The following is an 18320-nucleotide window of genomic DNA, read 5'->3' on the forward strand; positions in this document are numbered from 1 at the left end:
TGATTCTCTTGACAGAGTTTACCCGTTTCTCAATAAACAATGATAAGTCCATGCACTTTGGCTGCTACGGGTAGATTAATGAGTTGATGTTTCTGAAAGTAACTGAGGTAGATGAAAAGTATTTTAGAAGAAAGAAAGAACTAATACTGCGATTGTACAATGATATGCACATTTTACAGGTGTTCTACAGCCCTTGTGCCTGGTTGCTTCTTATTAAGAGCTAATAACTTTGATAGAATAAAACTTAAGTTTAATTTTATATATTTTTTAATGTTTTATTTATTTCTAAGTGAGAGATAGACAGCATGAACAGCAGAGGGTCAGAGAGAGAGGGAGATACAGAATCTGAAACAGGCTCCAGGCTCTGAGCTAGCGGTCAGCACAGAGCCCGATGCGGGGCTCAAACCCACAAACCATGAGATCATGACCTGAGCCGAAGTCAGAGGCTTAACCGACTGAGCCACCCAGGCGCCCCTAATTTTATATTTTAAAAGTTTAGAAATATTATACTTGCTAGTGTGATAATGAAAGAGTAGAAATATAGATAAGTTTCAATATTCGTATTTTAGTGGGATTTACTCCTAAGTGTTAAAGAGTCTGTAGTTCTTAAATAATATCAGAATTTGAGATCAGATTTGACATTCAGTGTTTGTTAAAGTGTTACTCAGGCAAAGTCTGGAGTTCTGACATAAAAACATGGAATATTCACTTTCTGACTTTTGCACTTCCCCAAACTGAAGATAAAATCAGAATTTTAAATAATCAATGCCAATTATTTGCCATGTGACTTAATTAAAAGATTAATCTCTCTAAAAACATGATTTCTCTTCATGAGTAACACATAAATTTCAGTTCTACTTCTTAGGAGAAATATATCTTTTCCTCTGATTTATTTGATTCCTTTTGAAGAGAGAAGCTGGGTTTCTTCAGTGTTTATCAAATCGGAAAATTTCCATAGAGGAATGATTGTCTTTAACTAGGTTTCTTTTTGGTAAGAAAAAAGTCATATTTGTGGGAATAAACATCCTCAACATCCCAGGTGTATAGGTATAAAATCATTTTCCATTTAAATTTTTGTTACCATTTGTCTTTGAGACTCCTATGAAAACAATTTAAGCAACAACAAAGTCTTGTTTTTCTTTTTTTGAGGGGCTAATATACTATCTTCTACTCTGCTTTTTTACCTAGTTGTAGAATTATTTTCTGAGTCCCTTTCCAAAAGTGTGTTAGCTGCCATTTGGCAAGCAATAGTTTTTTCCTATATGATCTGTCAATATATTTTAATGTTTATTTATTTTGGGAGAGACACAGAGTGTGAGTGGGGGAGGGGCAGAGAGAGAGAGAGAGAGAGAGAGAGAGAATCCAAAACAAGCTCCTCACTGTCAGCCTAGAACTAGAAGGGCTAGATCCTACAAATGGGAGATCATAACCTGAGCTGAAATCAAGAACTAGATGCTTACCCAACTGAGCCACCCAGGCACCCCTGATCTCTTAATATCTTTAATGCAAACATTATTTAACTTAGATATTACCTATTATTGATTCCTTTGGTGCCCCCAAATGTATTTGACTTTAAAAATCAATCTCTACTTTCATGGTATTTCTTTTTTCAATATCCTATTCCTTATGAAAATCAGATGTAAAAAAATCCTTTTATTCCTTACATAATTTTTGTTTGTTATTTTAAATACACCCGATTACATTAGTTTTTCTGTCTTTAGCTGTTTTATTTGAAAGAGAGAGAGAGCGTGAGCACAAGAAGGGGAGGTGGCAGAGAGCGATAGAGAAAATCCTAAGGGCTCTATACTCAGCAGTGTTTGATCCCATGACCTTGGGATCACGACCTGAGCAGGAATCAAGAGTTGGATGCTCAACGTCCTGAGCCACCTAGACACCCTGTGTTTAACTAAATTAAACCATGGATAATTTATCTTCCAAATTCTACTAGATTGTAATCTTGAGGGTAAGAACCATAAGTATGTTTTCTTTTTTTCTTAGTACCTGATCAATTGAAGGCATTCAATCAAAACTTACAAACAAATGAATAATTAAATATGGTATTAATTTTGATGGGAAGATTAATGTAAAGATTATTAAGGCTTCGTACTTAATATAGACTGTATTCTGTGTGACAGGACGAATTCCAAAACCTTGGAGCAGATGTGTTGATGTTGTCTATACTTCCACACACTGCTTCCCATTTCAGTGAATGACAGCTTGTCTTCCAACAACCTGAATTGGAGATTTTGTCACAGGGGTGCCCTCACTATGGCAGAATCCACTTTGCTTATGTGTAACTTAGGCAGGATGTGTCTGGGAATTAATTTTCCTTGGAGGCAGCCTGAAAACAGTGATTGATAGATTTGGAGGAGTATAACCATCTTAGATCTTTTACTCCCTGCCTAGGATAAGTCAGAGATATGTATTTTACATAACTTTCAGTGTCATTAAACTAAGACAGAATATTACTACTAATAAGAGAATGTTATGATCCAATCCAACAATAAGCACATTTTCAGGTAAGAAAAAAAATAATCAAAATTTGTAATACAGTGTGACAATTAATTATATACTACATGTTTTGAAGCTATAGGAAAAAAACATTTTACCAGTTTTTGTTTTGTCAAATAACAAAAAAGTGCTTCTTTTCTTAAGTTTTAATATTTATGTGATCAAATATGCAGTATTGTTCTTTTTTAACATATTACTCTGTGGGTTATAAAATGATCACTCATGTTTTTCTAAATGATGTTTTGAAATTTTTATATTTAAATCTTTAAGATTTTAAAATGGAATTTTTGGTGGTGTAGATGTATGGGTCTCTTTCTACTTCTCTTTCCCTCTTTTTCTTTCAACACAGTGTTAGTCACTTACCCTTAAAGTAGTTATTGAGGAATGCCTCTATTTCATACTAATGTGAAGTACAACCTTCAATATATACTAAATTTCTAAAAATGTAGAAGAGTTGAATTTTCTGTCTATTATATACCAGCAATAAACTGTTTTGGTTAGTGTAGTTTTATAATTTGTTCATTATCTTTTTTTTCAAGTACTTCTTCACTTTTTTAAATTTTAAAAATATTTTGCCTATGTTTTTCATTTTTTATTCTTAGTAAATAATAGAAGAAATACCCAATAGAAAGTAACTAGAATTTTGATAGATATTATATTGAATTTATAAATTTATTTGGTATTAAAATATATTGATATTCACAATTACACTAGAAATATGTGTAATTCCATCTGTTCACACATACAAATACATTTACTTCTTTCTTTCTTTCTTTCTTTCTTTCTTTCTTTTTTCTTTCTTTCTTTCTGGTTCTTATCTTTTAAGGAAAGAGTCAAGGAAAGTTCAGATATGATCTAGATTTTGAAAAAAAGAGAGTTTTACAGCAAGACATTCTAAGCAGAAGGAAAGGAAGCTGAAGCCCAGACTCAGATTTGGTTGTGAAGACTTTTGTAAGCTATTCTAGAGAACTTGGAATCAAAGTGTAGGCAGTAGGAAGTTTCTGATGTTTATAAGCAAGGAAAATAAAATGATCAAATCTGTAACTTAGAAAGATAATCTTCTAATCACATGGTTAGTTCCTCTGGCAACTAGCCCTCATCCTGAAGCTGTTTAGGGGCCCAGCAAATTACCTCATTAACATAAAGCCATATATGGTTGAAAGGGACTTACTATGAATTTAAAGAATGCTTCTCTCACCCTTATCAGGAATTAGGAACTAGGGTTGAAGACCAAACATGTATTTCTTGTAATATAGTATTACACAAGTCCTATACTATCCCATAGTGTTTTGATGTATAACCTACTTTTTAAAATTAAAACTATATTTTAGCCCAAGTAACATACATGTTTATTATACAAAGTATAGAAGTTATAGGTAAATAATTTTTTTTAAGTCATCACTATTCTGTTTGACCACTTTAAAGGATAAGCACTGTTTACACATAGGTGCCTATTTCTTTTTTTTTTAATTTTTTTAAATGCTTTTATTTCTAGGAGAGAGAGAGAGAGCGTGAGCAGGGGAGGGTCAGAGAGCGAGGGAGTCAGAGACTCTGAAACAGGCTCCAGGCTCTGAGCTGGCAGTCAGCACAGAGCCCGACGCAGGGCTCGAACCTATGAACCGCGAGATCATGACCTGAGTGAAAGTCGGACGCTTAACCGACTAAGCCACCCAGGCGCCCCAGGTGCCTATTTCTTTAGGTATATGTATCCATGTGTGTATTTACAACTTTTCAAAGCCAAAATGTATGTCTATATAGTCATACAGCTTCAAACCTTATCTTCTGAATCACAAAAATGTATTTTAAACTGTAATTCAATCTGAAGTAGTTTTTAATATGAGTTAAAATCCCAAATGTTTCTCTTTCTTAACAATGTTTCTTATTAATCTCCTTTATTTCTTCTATTAATCTAAGTGACTTTTACTCTCAATTAAATATTTACTCCTTCCTATCATCTTAGGAGATTTAAATATATGATAACATCATCAGAAAATGTAAGATGACTCAAAAATTTGCTATTGACAATGAAAACTTTTTTCTTAATAATTTTATCATTCTTTTTTAAGAGTTTTTTAAAAAATGTTTTATTTGTTTCTGAGAGAAAGAGAGACAGCATGAGCAGGGGAGGGTCAGAGGGAGAGGGAGACTCGGAATCTGAAACAGCCTCCAGGCTCTGAGCTAGCTGTCAGCACAGAGCCCGACGCAGAGCTCGAACCCACAAACCGTGATATCATGACCTGAGCCAAAGTCGAATGTTTAACCAACTGAGCCACCCAGGTGCCCCAATAATTTTATCATTCTTGAAATAACATATAGAGTGCCAGGATATTTTCACATAACTTCCACTCCTTGAAAAACATAAATGTCAATAATTGCATGAATTTTATTTTTTTTAATATTTATTTTTGACAGAGAAAGACAGAGAGAGAGAGTGAGAGCAGGGGAGGAGCAGAGAGAGAGGAAGACACAGAATCCAAAGCAGGCTTCAGGCTCTGAGCTGTCAGCACAGAGCCTGATGCGGGGCTCGAATTCACAGACCACGAGATCATGACCTGAGCCGAAGTCAGATGCTTAACTAACTGAGCCACTAAGGCATCCCAAGTGCATAAGTGTCAAAGCACTGTAACCTTAGCATTAAACTTCAGTAATTAATGGGAATGCTTTGCTTCATATAATGTTTTAAAATATAGATTTAGATAAAGTAAGCAAATGGTGTTACTGTTATAGAATAAATGCAGATTTTCTCTTTATAAATTATAGTGTGGGACAAAGTTGCATCTTTAGGTATTTAAGTTCAAGCAGATAACTAATGCATAAAGTGAAACCTTTTAAAACATTTCATTCATAAGGGCAGTAAGTAACAGTGCTCCTGTTGCCTAAAACTACAGATCACACTAAAATATGAAAAATAATAATAATTATATTATTATTCAAAATCTTATAAGCTGAATTGTGTATCTTCCATCTACGTAGGAAGACAAAATATTCTTGAACAAGATGACAATCATCCTGGAGTCACTTTGAGAGCAAAATCATATGTAAGGTAAATGTGACTATGTGAAATGCGGGGAATTTGATTGCCTTAAGCAAAAACTCAAAATCTATTAATACTCTAAACAAAAGTGCAATTTTAAAAATATGAACATTTGCGCAGGTCGGTTTGTTGAAGAAATGTTAAATATGAGACTTAACATGTTGCAATAAATATGGGATCTTAGTCCATTTTGATAACAACCATGTACTGCTGGTGTATGTTCTGGGAAGAAATGTTAATTACGGGGCAATAACGTGATCAAAGAGAGCTTTTACTATGGCTGCATTACTGTGGAGCCCTTCTGTTGGACTGCTGTTTCTCAAATTGGTAGCATATTTCAGATAAAGAAAGGAAGTCCCCCCTACTTGAAACTGCTGTGTCATTTCTTCTTCCTTAACTGAAATTCCAACCAAGTTTCAGGAAATGCCCTAATGAGCCACTTCTCTTTTCTCTTTCCTCAACTAAGTGGATTCCAACCAGCCCTAAATATTCATTATTCATGATCAGATCCTTTACTTTGGTTGTCTCTTTTGGCATGGTGCTTGTGTTATGGGAAGAGGGATTATAATTTGGTGCTGTTTGTAGAGGTGATAACACTGATAGAATCCAGTCACTGCTGGTAGGTAACTAAACTGGCAGGTTAATTTTCTGTACTTTAAACAAACTGTGAAGACAAGTCTAATCAATACTTATTTTACTTTGATATGTGTGGCTTGCTTATAATTATGGTTTCGTCTCACATGATCATTAGATATCAGGATGTTAGAGCAGTTGAGCTGTGATTTGCTATAATTTGGGTAAAAGATATCTGAAGCTTTATTAATGTCATTTTAATCGAGATTTAGAAATCATCACTTTTGTTCATGATAACCGAAGCAATTTCTTCTTCCAGTTTAATATTCTTGGATATTTACTAAGTTGGACTGATTTAACATTTTATTGCATCTTATATGTTATTTTATGAGTAAATGTTAATTTCTGTTTACATCTTAGCAATATACATTTTATCGGCTTTTAAAGGTAAGAAAATATGAGTTCTGTTCATAGCTGAATTAACACTAGATAGTACTTTAGTGTATGTTATTTTTCCAGGGCTAATTATTATTATTATTTTTTTTTTTTAGTAAGGATTTGGATTAGAAAAGTTTGTGTAGGAGATGTCAAATATCCCAAAGCAATAACTTTTTACAGTAGTAGTTTTCAGTTGTAATAACTAATAGAGTTGTAGTAGAGATTTGGATTATCCATACATCTCTTTACATACACATACATATATGTACACATCTATTTTTTATATATTTATGTCTGTGAATTATAATCCCATACTGCCTTAAAATGTTTCTTTGGGAATAGACATTTTGAGAAAAAAAAACCCTGAATTAATCTTTAATGCATTTTGGATAACTTATTAGTAACTTATTTACTAGAAACTTTATTTAACATTGATACCAAAATAACTCTCACAATTCTTCCCTATTGAGAGTGTGTCAGCAAAGCAAAGTGAAACAGAATGTGGGGTTTATTATCAAGAATATTCAGACCGTTTTGCTTTACTACTATTTTAGATGAATCTGAGCATAGCTTTATACTTTCGAGTAGCTTTTGAATGAATGGTAAATCTTTTACCTTTTTTTTTTTTGTGGAAACTACCTTCAGTAGGACAACTTTGTGATCTCCACCTTGAGAATAAAAAGTCTTTTTTAGCTATGAAACAAGTAGAATATATATAATATCCATGTTGTTTATACCTTTGGTGTTGGTTATTATTGTTATTGAAATATTTTTCAATTATATTACAAAACAGTAGAACAGTTAAGTGCATGAGTATATTTTATTGAACTGAAACTTGGAGCTGATGTCAAAAATGAAACAAGCTGGAAAATGTTTCTTAAGCGTCAGCTTAATTCTAATGACTATGGCAAAAGATTTGTTATAAGTTCTAAATAACCAAAATAATTATGAGACATTTAAATACGGTGCAAATATATAGCATAAGTGAAATTTTCAGAAACTGTAGTACTTGACACTGTGGAAGCAGGGAGCAATTTTGAAAACAGGGGTTTGAATAGTCAAAAAGGAGAAATAAGGAATGGAGAAACAGAAAGAAATATCCTTACACAATAGTTTCGAATAAACTAATGAAACATGATTCAAAGGGGATAATCATGGATATTGATAAAACAATAATCATATTATACATGTGGAAACGCAATCATTCAACTCTTTGTAAATCAATGTATAAATACAATTATCCAAAGTTTATTAGACATGCCACATTCTTCAAGGAGGTAAGTTTAATTAACTTTTTTAGTAAAAAAATATTGAATTAAACAGTGAAATGATAGCAGATCTTGAGAGGTGATGTTTGCAAATAGCAGAGTGCAAATTTTATACTGTTTGGCAAACAAAATAAAACAAATGTAGAGTGCAAAATATAGTTTCTGCTCAGATTTTACCGAGTTTATTAAGTATCAGGAAGAATCTGTGAGGCCTAGATCTGAGGATGTATGAGGAAAGCACTAAGAACCACCAGTGTCTTCAAAAACATAAGCCATGAGGGGAGAGCTTAACAACAGTCTTATAGAAAAAATGAGCAGCAAGAAACTAATGTATAAAAATATTCCTTATTTTATTGTGAACTACCACCCAGTTAAGGAGTCTGTGAGTTGGGGGTGCAGATATTTGGAGACATATAAAGATTTGGCAGACACCATTTTGCCTGTGAGAGCTTAGTGAATAGATAATTATGTGATTCCATTAAATTGTATTTATTGGAGCATGGGAAGTCTAGCTGCTTACTCATCAGCAAAAAAAAGAAAAAAAGAAAGAAAGAAGAATGGTATGAGAATGTTTTACAGGTGGTTTATGTTAAACATCAGAAAAAAAAAAGAGGGGATCTGTATTATTAAAAAGTGAAATAGTAAGATAGGTTGTAGAATTCCCTCAGGTGACCAGTTTAAAGAATAGATTGGTCAAGGAGAGAAAGCCCTTGCTATGGATTTTGTAATTGCTCTCAAGATATAATAGGAGGTTGGGCCTAATGATCTTAAAGATCCATTAGGTTGCTGTCACTCCTTTTGTCTCTTCAGCTTTGAAAGAGTAGGTAAGAAGTTTAAAAAAAAAAAAAGAAAAGGCACTTTGGAAAGGAAATGAGGAAGTAGAGATTGAGTTTTAATAAGGATTCCCATGCTCCTTTATGTTCATTCCTAGGAGTTACCATGGAAGAGTATTTGCAAATCATCTCTTGCCTTTCCTGAAACACTCCTCCACCTGCATACGAAAACAGATTGTGATGCACTTCCTGGGCTTTACTTCTGGGTCAGAGAATCCTTCTATCCCTCCCTTTCTTTCTATATTTCTTATTTTGTGAGCATGTTTCCAAGACAGCAGTTCATGTGCACAGTAACAACTAAGTTCTAAAAGATACTCAGCTTCCTTAGATGTATACCCATACAAATAAGAATTTGAGCCAGGACTCTCAATCTGTTCAGTCAGATATTTCACTGTGTCCTTTTATCTCCTCTTTTCCAAAAACTCATTCTGTCCAACATCTTTCCCCACTCCCTCCAAAATCTAGACCAGTACCTACTACTTTGAAAATCTGTCTATAGACAGGTAATGATCTCAGCTAGTGTCTGCAAGGAATATCTCAGCAGCGAAGATGTTTATAATGTCTGCTCCCTTTGATCCTGTGCAGACTTAAAAGGATTTGAACCTACTGAACAATCTGAGGTCTGCAATAGAAATTTTGTCAGCAGCATTTTTACCATCAAACTTTAAGTTCTGGTCAACTTTTAGGCTTCCCCTTAATTAATCTGAGGCCAAAAGGCCTCAGATTAATTGATCTTTTGGTCATACTCTCAAAAGTTTTTCTGTTTCCATTTAGACAATCACTTTTTCTCTTCTGTAGCTTATGATTGTCTTTCACATGTGCAAGGCTCTTTTCACATGATGGATGATTTTCTCTTTCCATCAGAATTATACCTACCATTAAAGATTATTCCCCTAAGTATATTCAACATTGTTTACATTCTCTGTGCTCCCAAATTATAGAATATTATTTTTTTGCAAACAACCGTTTTTTTTTCTTATTGACCTTTTGAACATTTATTATGGACATATAGGGATATAGTGTTTAGAAAACTCTGAACATATCCCCTGTTAGGGCAGGAACAAACTAGAGGTGAGTCTGCCCAGTGAGGTGACTGATGACACTTTCTGGAGAAGGTAGAGAATGTGTAATTTTGTCTTGAGCAATGACTGATATCTATGTAAGCTGGTTAAGTTGAAGGTATGTAAGTAGAGTATACCAGGTGAACAGTAGGTTTTAAAGATGCTAAGATGCCTAAGATAGCATACCTGCCAATGAGCAGTTAGTTGAGGCATTTCAACAATTAAACACACAGACAAGTTATAAAAGTATATATCGATTCCCTATGAGTCTGGGGGTTTAGGAAGGGTTCAAAGAACCCTTGAAAAATAATTAGCTATTCTTTAGGCAGGCAAAGGATAGGAGAAAGGCATCAGACCAAAGACTAGCATGTGCAGAGTTGTGAAAAGCATGGCACATTCAGGGGTCTTTGATTAGAGCTTGCGATCATTGTGGGGAATAACATAAAGTAGGGCTGGAGAGTTAAGATGGGGGCAGACCATAACTATGCTTTTAAGGTTTTAGGATTTTAACAAGAGGAGTAGCTTGATCTAATTGTGTTTTAGCTGGATATCTCTGGCCATTTGGAACACAGTTTGGGGGGATGAAAGACTAGAGCCATTAGTTTTAGATTTTGTTTATAGAGCGCTCCTGTATCTGCTTTAAGAGAACAAGGACAAGTGTGTGCCTCTGGGTAATACTTTGCAAAGTGGTTGTACTTCAGGCAAGAACAGAAGGCAAGTGCTTTGCTAAAAATATGATGGAACCTACTTCATAAGAAAATCAAAGGTGGTGGACGGTGTCATTTTCCACTGTAGAAATAACCACTGAAAATGACTATGGGTTAGCTCCCAAACTAGTGGGCCAAGCAAATATTTGCAAGTGATTCAGTGATTTCATTGTGGTTGCTTGGTTTAGTGCTAAGAGAACACAGTGAAATGGGAAGTCAGAAGTTTAGCATTTTTAGCCTGCTACTAACTTGCCATGTGACTTTGAATAAGTCCGTGTATGTATGTGTGTGTGTGTGTGTGTGTGTGTGTGTGTGTGTGTGTTTGCTAAGTTTAATTAATATCTGGTGTGGAGAGTAAAAGGCAAGGGCTGGAACTGAGTGTGAAGGATGGGGGGTCTGGTGATAAAGTTTAAGTCTCCTGTGCCTGAAAAGTAGTTCTGAATTCACATCTGGGATATCAAATTTAGATTGGATGTGGGAACTCTAAGATTGGAAATCTAGGTCAGAGCCCAAAGGGAGGACCTCTGTCCTTCTCCCTATGAGATCCTTGATCTCACATTTTTTGACAGATTTTCAGAGCATGAAATGGGCTACTATCTCATATATCTGGCCTTCTCCCTGCCCCCTCGATATTCTCTCCTAAATACAGCCTCAGAAAATTCTGCCTTAGGACCGAGCTCTCAGAGCAAAATGACAGTAGAGAACAAAGCAACTCTTTGCATAATTCAGGAGGTGACTTTTAATTTGCCTTTCTTCATAGGTCATGTCTATGAAGATGTACTGCCAATTCATTCACATTTCTCTTTGTTTCAAAGTGAAATACTGGTTGCACTAAGTAGTATCTAAATTCATCTATATTCAGTCTTACTGAGCATATCCAATGAAATACATGACAAAACTTTTGACCAGTTGCTTAAAATGTATTTGTCTAAATAAAAAACAAATGAACAGTAACAAAATAGCAAGCAAAGATATTCCGGAATATGCTGGAAGGAAAGAATTTATAAAATAAATGCTTAAGCTAAACTCATACTCTACTTGGGGATAAAAAGGAGAGAGTGACTGTTAACTACCCCTGCTTGAGTAGCAGTCATCTTGGAAGAGTTTGAATGAATATCAAATGCAGCATGAAGTCTTCTCTTCTCCAGTTGATAATAGCTAACACTGATAGGCCTCTCATCAGGTGCTAAAGGCTTTGCATGTATCACTTCATTAGAACCTGACAATACCCTTGAGGCTCTTATTTCCATTGTTCAGTAGACAAAAGTGAGATTTTTGAAAGATAGGTAAATTTCCCAAGGTAATCAGTGAGCAAGTGATGGGGCAGGGAGTTGGTTCTAGGTCTGAATGGTGCTTAAACCTTGGTAAATTATACAATCTTTTTTTTTTTTTTGGCCATTTTCAAATTTAAACTTTATCTTTGTTGTTCTATTTCATTCATTTTGAACAAGATCCCACCTTTATTGCAGAGAAGGTAACATTTCGAGGGAGAAAGGTTGGGGGAAATCAGAAACCACGGCTATGCTAAAAATGGTTTCCAGGCTTACAAATGGATAACGAGGTCTTTGACTGTATTAGATTTGCAAAAATAGCAGTTGCAGAGGTAACAAGGGACCAGAATAGATGGCTCTATTTCATAAAAGAAAGGGGCAAAGTGAAAAGACTCATTAATGTTGAAGCAGTAGATGGATAACCAGTGACAAATATCAAGTAGATTTCCTTCAGTTTGGTCAGAGAAAGGTCATTGATTATTTTTGGTTAAACTGGTTCACAGAGGCCAGGTCTCCACTAAAAAAGGGAATTAATTGCTTCCATTTCCCACTAATTGCCTCAACATTTCCCTTTGCTTTGTCATTGGAGATTTGGTCAGAGAGGCAAAAAGTCAAAAGTCAGAGTGTGATAGAATCTACATAAAAAGGGAATCTGAGGAGACCAAATTATGGCATTTGGTGTAATAATTATAATGATATTTAGCATTTTTCCCTGGGAGTGCTGTGGATTTTTAGAGACCTTTTCAATCTTTAATCAGACCATAGGGCACATTTAAGAGAGTTCACTGTTTTTATTTCCATCTAGAGGATAAGGCATCACAGAGAGATGAACTGACCTCGGGCAAGTCTCCTGAGATGTTAATCCTGTATGTTGGATTGCACCCTCCAATGCTGAGTTTTAGCTAGAAGCCTGGGCTCTTCCCAGAAGTATCATTCATTCATGCTCCTTCAGAGTCCTTAGGCTTTCTTTTTTTTTGTTTTTGTACATTCTCACCTGAGATTACTACCTTTATCAATGACAGAAAAAATCACCCAAAGAAACCAGCATGAAATGGTCTTGATGTCACAACAGCTGTTTAGTTTTCAGCCAACTGGGGCCATCTTCAATTAACAAGACATTCTACTTTTGTATTTGCTGACTCAACCGGTCTTTGAGATCCTGTCTAGTTCTAAGTCCTTTAGAATATGTGAATTTTGTGTTCCAGGCATTTTTTTTTTTTATTGTTTGGAAACCCGAAATGGCAATATAGAAAGTGGAAAGAACATGGGCTCTGGATATGATAGGTCAGTGTTTACTGGTAATACCTTCAGAGGCCCAAGAGACAAATGTTTCTCTTTAGGAAGTCCCAAATCTTCAATATCAACTTCTCTTCTTTGCTGGAAGAATTATTCTTTTTAAAGAATTATCCTAATGAAATATTCTTTATTAGATATTTATTACATTATAGGCTCTTAGAAACGTGGCATATTAGAATGAGCATAAGTTTTAAAGATAGGTTTTAAAACCAGCTGTCATAACCAGTTGTTTGATCCCAGACAGGTCCTGTAATTTGATTGAGACTCAATTTCATGTGTAAACCTAATATACCTCATTGGGTTTCAAGGTTATTAAACGAGAAAGTGATTAAGCTGGCATTAAGCATAGAATGAGGACCTAGAAACATTAGCCATATGCTTTTAGAAATTATAAAGATATTAAATGATAAAACTATTAATTGGGACAAGACTCCAAACAAACATAAGAGGCAAGTATAAAAGAAATCTAGTACTCTATAGAAATAGTTTATTTGAACAAGATGCTCTCGCAGTTATGGTGAGCTTGAGCTGCACCATCTTCCTCTGGTCTCATGCTTCTCCCCGGCAAGTCTTCCTCACTTCATCCTATTGAAAATACTTTGCTCCCATTGTTATTTGGTAATCAGAACAATCCTGGGAATTGAGTAGTGTTTTTGTGCCCATTGTGTACTGACTGGCCCCAAGGGCACACAGCTTGTCAGTGAAGAGCCCAGGTTTGAAGCCAGATGGGCTGATTTCAAAATGTTTAATCCCAACTGCTGCTCTAACAGTGCTTTTGAAATATCTGACTGCATATTTAAAATTGTCATTTGTGCAAGCTGAGAAATTAAATTGACTTCACCCCCATTTTTAATTAATTAAGGGGATTCTTATTATTTGTAATATTTATTTATTTTCAGAGAGAGTGAGAGAGAGAGAGAGAGAGCAAGCAGAGGAGGGGCAGAGAGTGAGGGAAAGAGTGAGTCCCAAGCAGGCTCCTCACTGGCAGGGCAGAACTCAATATGGGGCTCAATCTTATGAACCATGAGATCATGACCTGAGCTGAAATCAAGAGTTGGAGGCATAACCGACCTAGCCGCTCAGGTGCCACTAATTAAGAGGATTCTTAAAGCTTATCCTTCTTCTGACAACAATGGCTGTTCACACTAAAATGGGAAGCCCTTGTCAACAGTGACATCTACGTCACTAACCTTACACTGGGTTCTTTCTAAGGGTTTTAATTTAATCTCAAAAAGTGTAACTAGCCTAATCCCTTGTCAGGACATGTCTCAGTCCTCTAACCAAAAAATATTAGGAGCTGGGAATATTGGTCCTTCTTGCTTGCATGGGGCTTTTCTCTTGTCTGTCTCTCCTGTCCCTTCCACAGCTCTCAGGCAGGCCCAAGAACCTTTGCTCCTGGTGCTGAAGCTGAGGACCAACTCTTAAGAGAGCCCTAATTGTCAAACTAGTTAGTCACATTTTTTTGCTTGTTTCGCTTAAACAGTGTAACTTAATAAAACTCCTTTAAAATATATAAACAAGGCACACCTACTACCACAGGAAGAGCTAAGACTGTGTACACATGGGAAAGCTGGTTTGACTGTTTTGATTAACGTGACTGCTCAAGTCAGTCAAAAAGTAATCACCAGTTAAGCAAACCATCTTGACAGATTTTTGGCCCACTGTGACTGCTTATTTGACTGGCTTGTCTGTCAGGTTGAAGTGGTCAGATTGACTGGAGACAGTCTAACTGGGAAATTTAACTTTGGAGAACGTGGGTGTCTGTATACCAGAATCTACTTTAAATAACTTTATTTGAAATCTGTGCCTATTTTCCTGGGACCAGTGAGAGAAGTTTGAAAGTGACACTGCAGCATTTGACTTTCTAGAGTGAAATGTCTTGTCGCTTGCTAGAGCTGGCAATATATTTATAGGCTACAAAACAATCACATTTTTCCCTATGCACATATAGAGTTCAATAAGATTGAAATTCTACCCTTACTTTGCCAAGTCTTAATAAGGCATCACACTCTCTTACTCTTCTGAAGGGTTGATGATAGATATGTGACAGCAAATGACTTCTCAGATATCAGGACACAATTCAGTCATTAGTGACTTGTGGTAAGGCCACATTGACCTTGCCACTGATAGTAGTTGTTATAAGAAGAAGAATTATAAGAGAAAGAAAAAAATCAAAATAAAATACCAAACAAAGCCCTTGATGAGAGGCAAGAGAGTCTAGTGACATTGCTATTTGGGCTGCTTTTTGAAAGCAAGCCACTTTATATATCAATGCTTCTGTTACTTTTGGAAATATACTTTGAAATGAGGTCCCAGGTTTGGGCAAAACAGTACCATAAGGATGGAAAGAATAATTTATTCTCACATGATAATGTTGGATTTAAGGGGAGAACACGTTGAGGTTATTGTCTGCTGTAAGCATATTTTTACGTGATCTGGTTTATGTTGGTCGAGTATACTAATGTGTTTACATTGAGAATTTGAAATATACTGTTATTGTTTGAAAGACTTATTCACATGCTGCTCTTTAACCCTCCTAAAATTCTAGCTTTTCCCATGGAAATGGATCTGCTTAATAAATGTTCAGAACTTTGATGCCACCTTCTGTACTTTTATTAAATATATTCAATTATAAGATTAGATAGAAATTAGGACTACAAAGTTAGTAATGACATTAAAGTTACGACACTTTTCTTAAAAAAGCTTAATAGTCATATTTTCCCTTGTGTTAGGGTCACCTGATGTATCATTCTGTTTTTTTAAGTTTTGTGATTAATAGAAGGAAAGGAAGCTTACTTTAGTTTTGCTTTCAAAGTTAATACTTTCTAGTCATTTTATGATTCAGTGTTTTTAGCAATAAAGCTTTGATCTGAGTAAAAGAGAGAACTAAATCAAATCTCATAGTTGAAAGAATGCTATAGAGAGGCCATTGGAATATACACTTAAATTTGATATTTTCTCTACATTATAGAATCATTATTAATAGTGTTTCAATGATCAGCTTGATGCTTCAGCTTTTTACACATTTAGGATGATTTCCTTAGGCTATGTAAATGTATTGCCCAAATTTACCTCCTTGGCAGCAACCATGCAGGTACCTGTTGTGTTGTTCCCGCCTCAGCACTAGGTGTTAAGAATTAAGACATATTTGTTAATTTGAAAGGCAAAATGCTTTGCATTAATAATTACTTCTGATGAGGAATGGGGACTCAGTAGTGACACAGTGAGGATTTGAGCTTTTCTTTTGCCTCAAAGCTCCTAAACCTATGCTCTATCTTTAGTTTGTCCTATGGAGAGAATTAGGCTGTTCACCTCAGTGGCTTGCTGTGAGTATTACCTGAGACAAGGTAAACCAAGCTCTGTGCCTGACACAAAGCAATACTTACTCTGTTTATCAGAATTTATACCATTATTATGATAATTATTAGTATAATTTTTAACTTTGAAGAGAGTATAATATAAGCAGATGTGGATTAATTTTTTAACTGTGCTGCTTCTATAACTTGGTTGACTTCTCTGAGTATTACTTCATCAGTAAAATGCATAAAATAAGAGATTAGGATCATAAGGGACCAAATATGAAATCATAAAAGGGATTAATAGGTAAGAAAGTGCTCTGTTGATAGTAAAATTCTGTATCAAATGTAGTATACTGTGTCCTATTCATTCTATTTCTTATTGTCTTTGGATTCCATGGCAGTTGCCTGCTTACCCTATAATCTTGTGGCTGCATATTTAAAAATTCAGTTTCAATGACAAGAAAAACTCCTATAAACAGTGACAATAAGTTATTAAATTACAGTGAGTTATTAAATGGTGGAAACACTTAGAAACCAAATTATCTATGCAATGTATCACTGTACTTTGTTTAGTCTCATGGAAACATCATATTTAAAGTGAACACATTTTGTCATTGTAAGGTTTCCTACAGGCAGTAAGAACAAGGTACTCCTTGTTCAGGGAATTTCAGGGGATGATACAGTGTCCTAAATGGGGCCTCTGCCTTCCCGCTTTCTTGCTTTCTTGCTCTTTATACTTTCTCTTGGTCTTACTGAGTCTTTTAATCCATTGACTACTCTATCTTCTCACCTTTGGGCCTTTGTTCCCTTCACGATGCAGCCTTTACTCTACCTATTTCAGTCAACTCACAGTTGAGAGTCCCTTCTTGCCCCATCATTCTGTTATCCCTGACCATTCTTGACCAGCAAAGCATCTCAGCTGCACCTTAATCCTAAATTTAATCACCTTCAGAATCCGTTTGTATTGTAGGGTTACATATCCACAGGTTCTAGGGATTAGGATGTGGACATCTTTGGTGAGGGAAACATTGTTTTATTTGCCATGGAATAATTGAAAATAATTGGCAAAAGCTTAAAAAGACTAAAATATTTTCTAGTTTTGTATTTTTTCCTTCTTAAATTTCAATGAAAATGTTTTATTTTAGTTGGTTTATCTGCTCAAATTACAACAGAAGGAGAATCGTAGATTTTCATCTCTGAAATTACAGTAAATATTTTCCACATATTCCAAAGTTTCAATGCTAACTAGCATTCTGAGTTTTTCATTATTTCTCAAAAGTAATTGACACACACAAAAAGATCTTACAAAGAAGTTTTCCATTTTTCCATTCTTGCCAAATTATTATATGCATTCATTTTTTAAACTTATCCCTCCGAGTAGGAAGCTTAATATTAAAAAGAACACTCATGATTTTTATTCGGAATAAACCAAGCTGAAAATAACATTTTCTGCCTTCCTCACTTCCTCCCTCCCCATCTACCTGTTCTATCTCATGAAAAGGAGTTAGAAGTTTTCAGGAAAGAAACATTTAAGTAACAGTAGAGGTGATATAAGGAAACTAAATCTCCTCGGAAAAAGGACTAAGACTCTTCAGAATAGTGTACATTTAATACACAGATCTAGAGACCAAAGTGGAACAAAGAATCTTTTAAAAAACAAAAAGGAAACACTCATCTAAAGTTAATATTTTCTGATGATAGAAATCAAATGTAGAATTGCTCCATACTATACAGAGAAAGCAGATCTTGCACCATGTGATGATTACAAGACAGACAAAGCAAAACACAAAAACAAAACATGAGGGAACCAAGTCAAAGTTAACTAATCATGGGGAAGCGGCTCCAAAGATGTTTCCACCAGAGTAGAATCAGCTGATTGATACTTGTATACAGATATAGGACATTTTTTTTTTTCTGATAGTAGAGGCTAAAGTTAATTTTTATTATCCTCATGAGCTGCTAATAAATACCTTGTAGTTGAAAGAATACCCTACTTGCAATCAGAAGACAAGAAGCGGAGTTCACTTTT

The 18320-nt window shown here is 35.1% G+C and overlaps 1 protein-coding gene across 7 annotated transcripts in view; it reads left to right on the plus strand.

Moving 5' to 3' along the window:
• Positions 1 to 18320, plus strand: part of TFEC (transcription factor EC) — a 127907-nt gene that overhangs the window by 49871 nt on the left and 59716 nt on the right. The window contains exon 2 of one of the 7 annotated variants that reach the window (XM_077756042.1): positions 5485 to 5554. The exons of the other annotated variants lie outside the window; for them this stretch is intronic. The gene's annotated coding sequence lies outside the window, so the exon portion shown is untranslated. The remainder of the gene's footprint in view (positions 1 to 5484; positions 5555 to 18320) is intronic. 7 annotated transcript variants of the gene reach the window in all.

The sequence above is a fragment of the Crocuta crocuta genome, unplaced genomic scaffold (assembly GCF_008692635.1).
Source record: "Crocuta crocuta isolate KB4526 unplaced genomic scaffold, BGI_CrCroc_1.0 scaffold452, whole genome shotgun sequence".
Classification (NCBI taxonomy): Eukaryota; Metazoa; Chordata; class Mammalia; order Carnivora; family Hyaenidae; genus Crocuta; species Crocuta crocuta.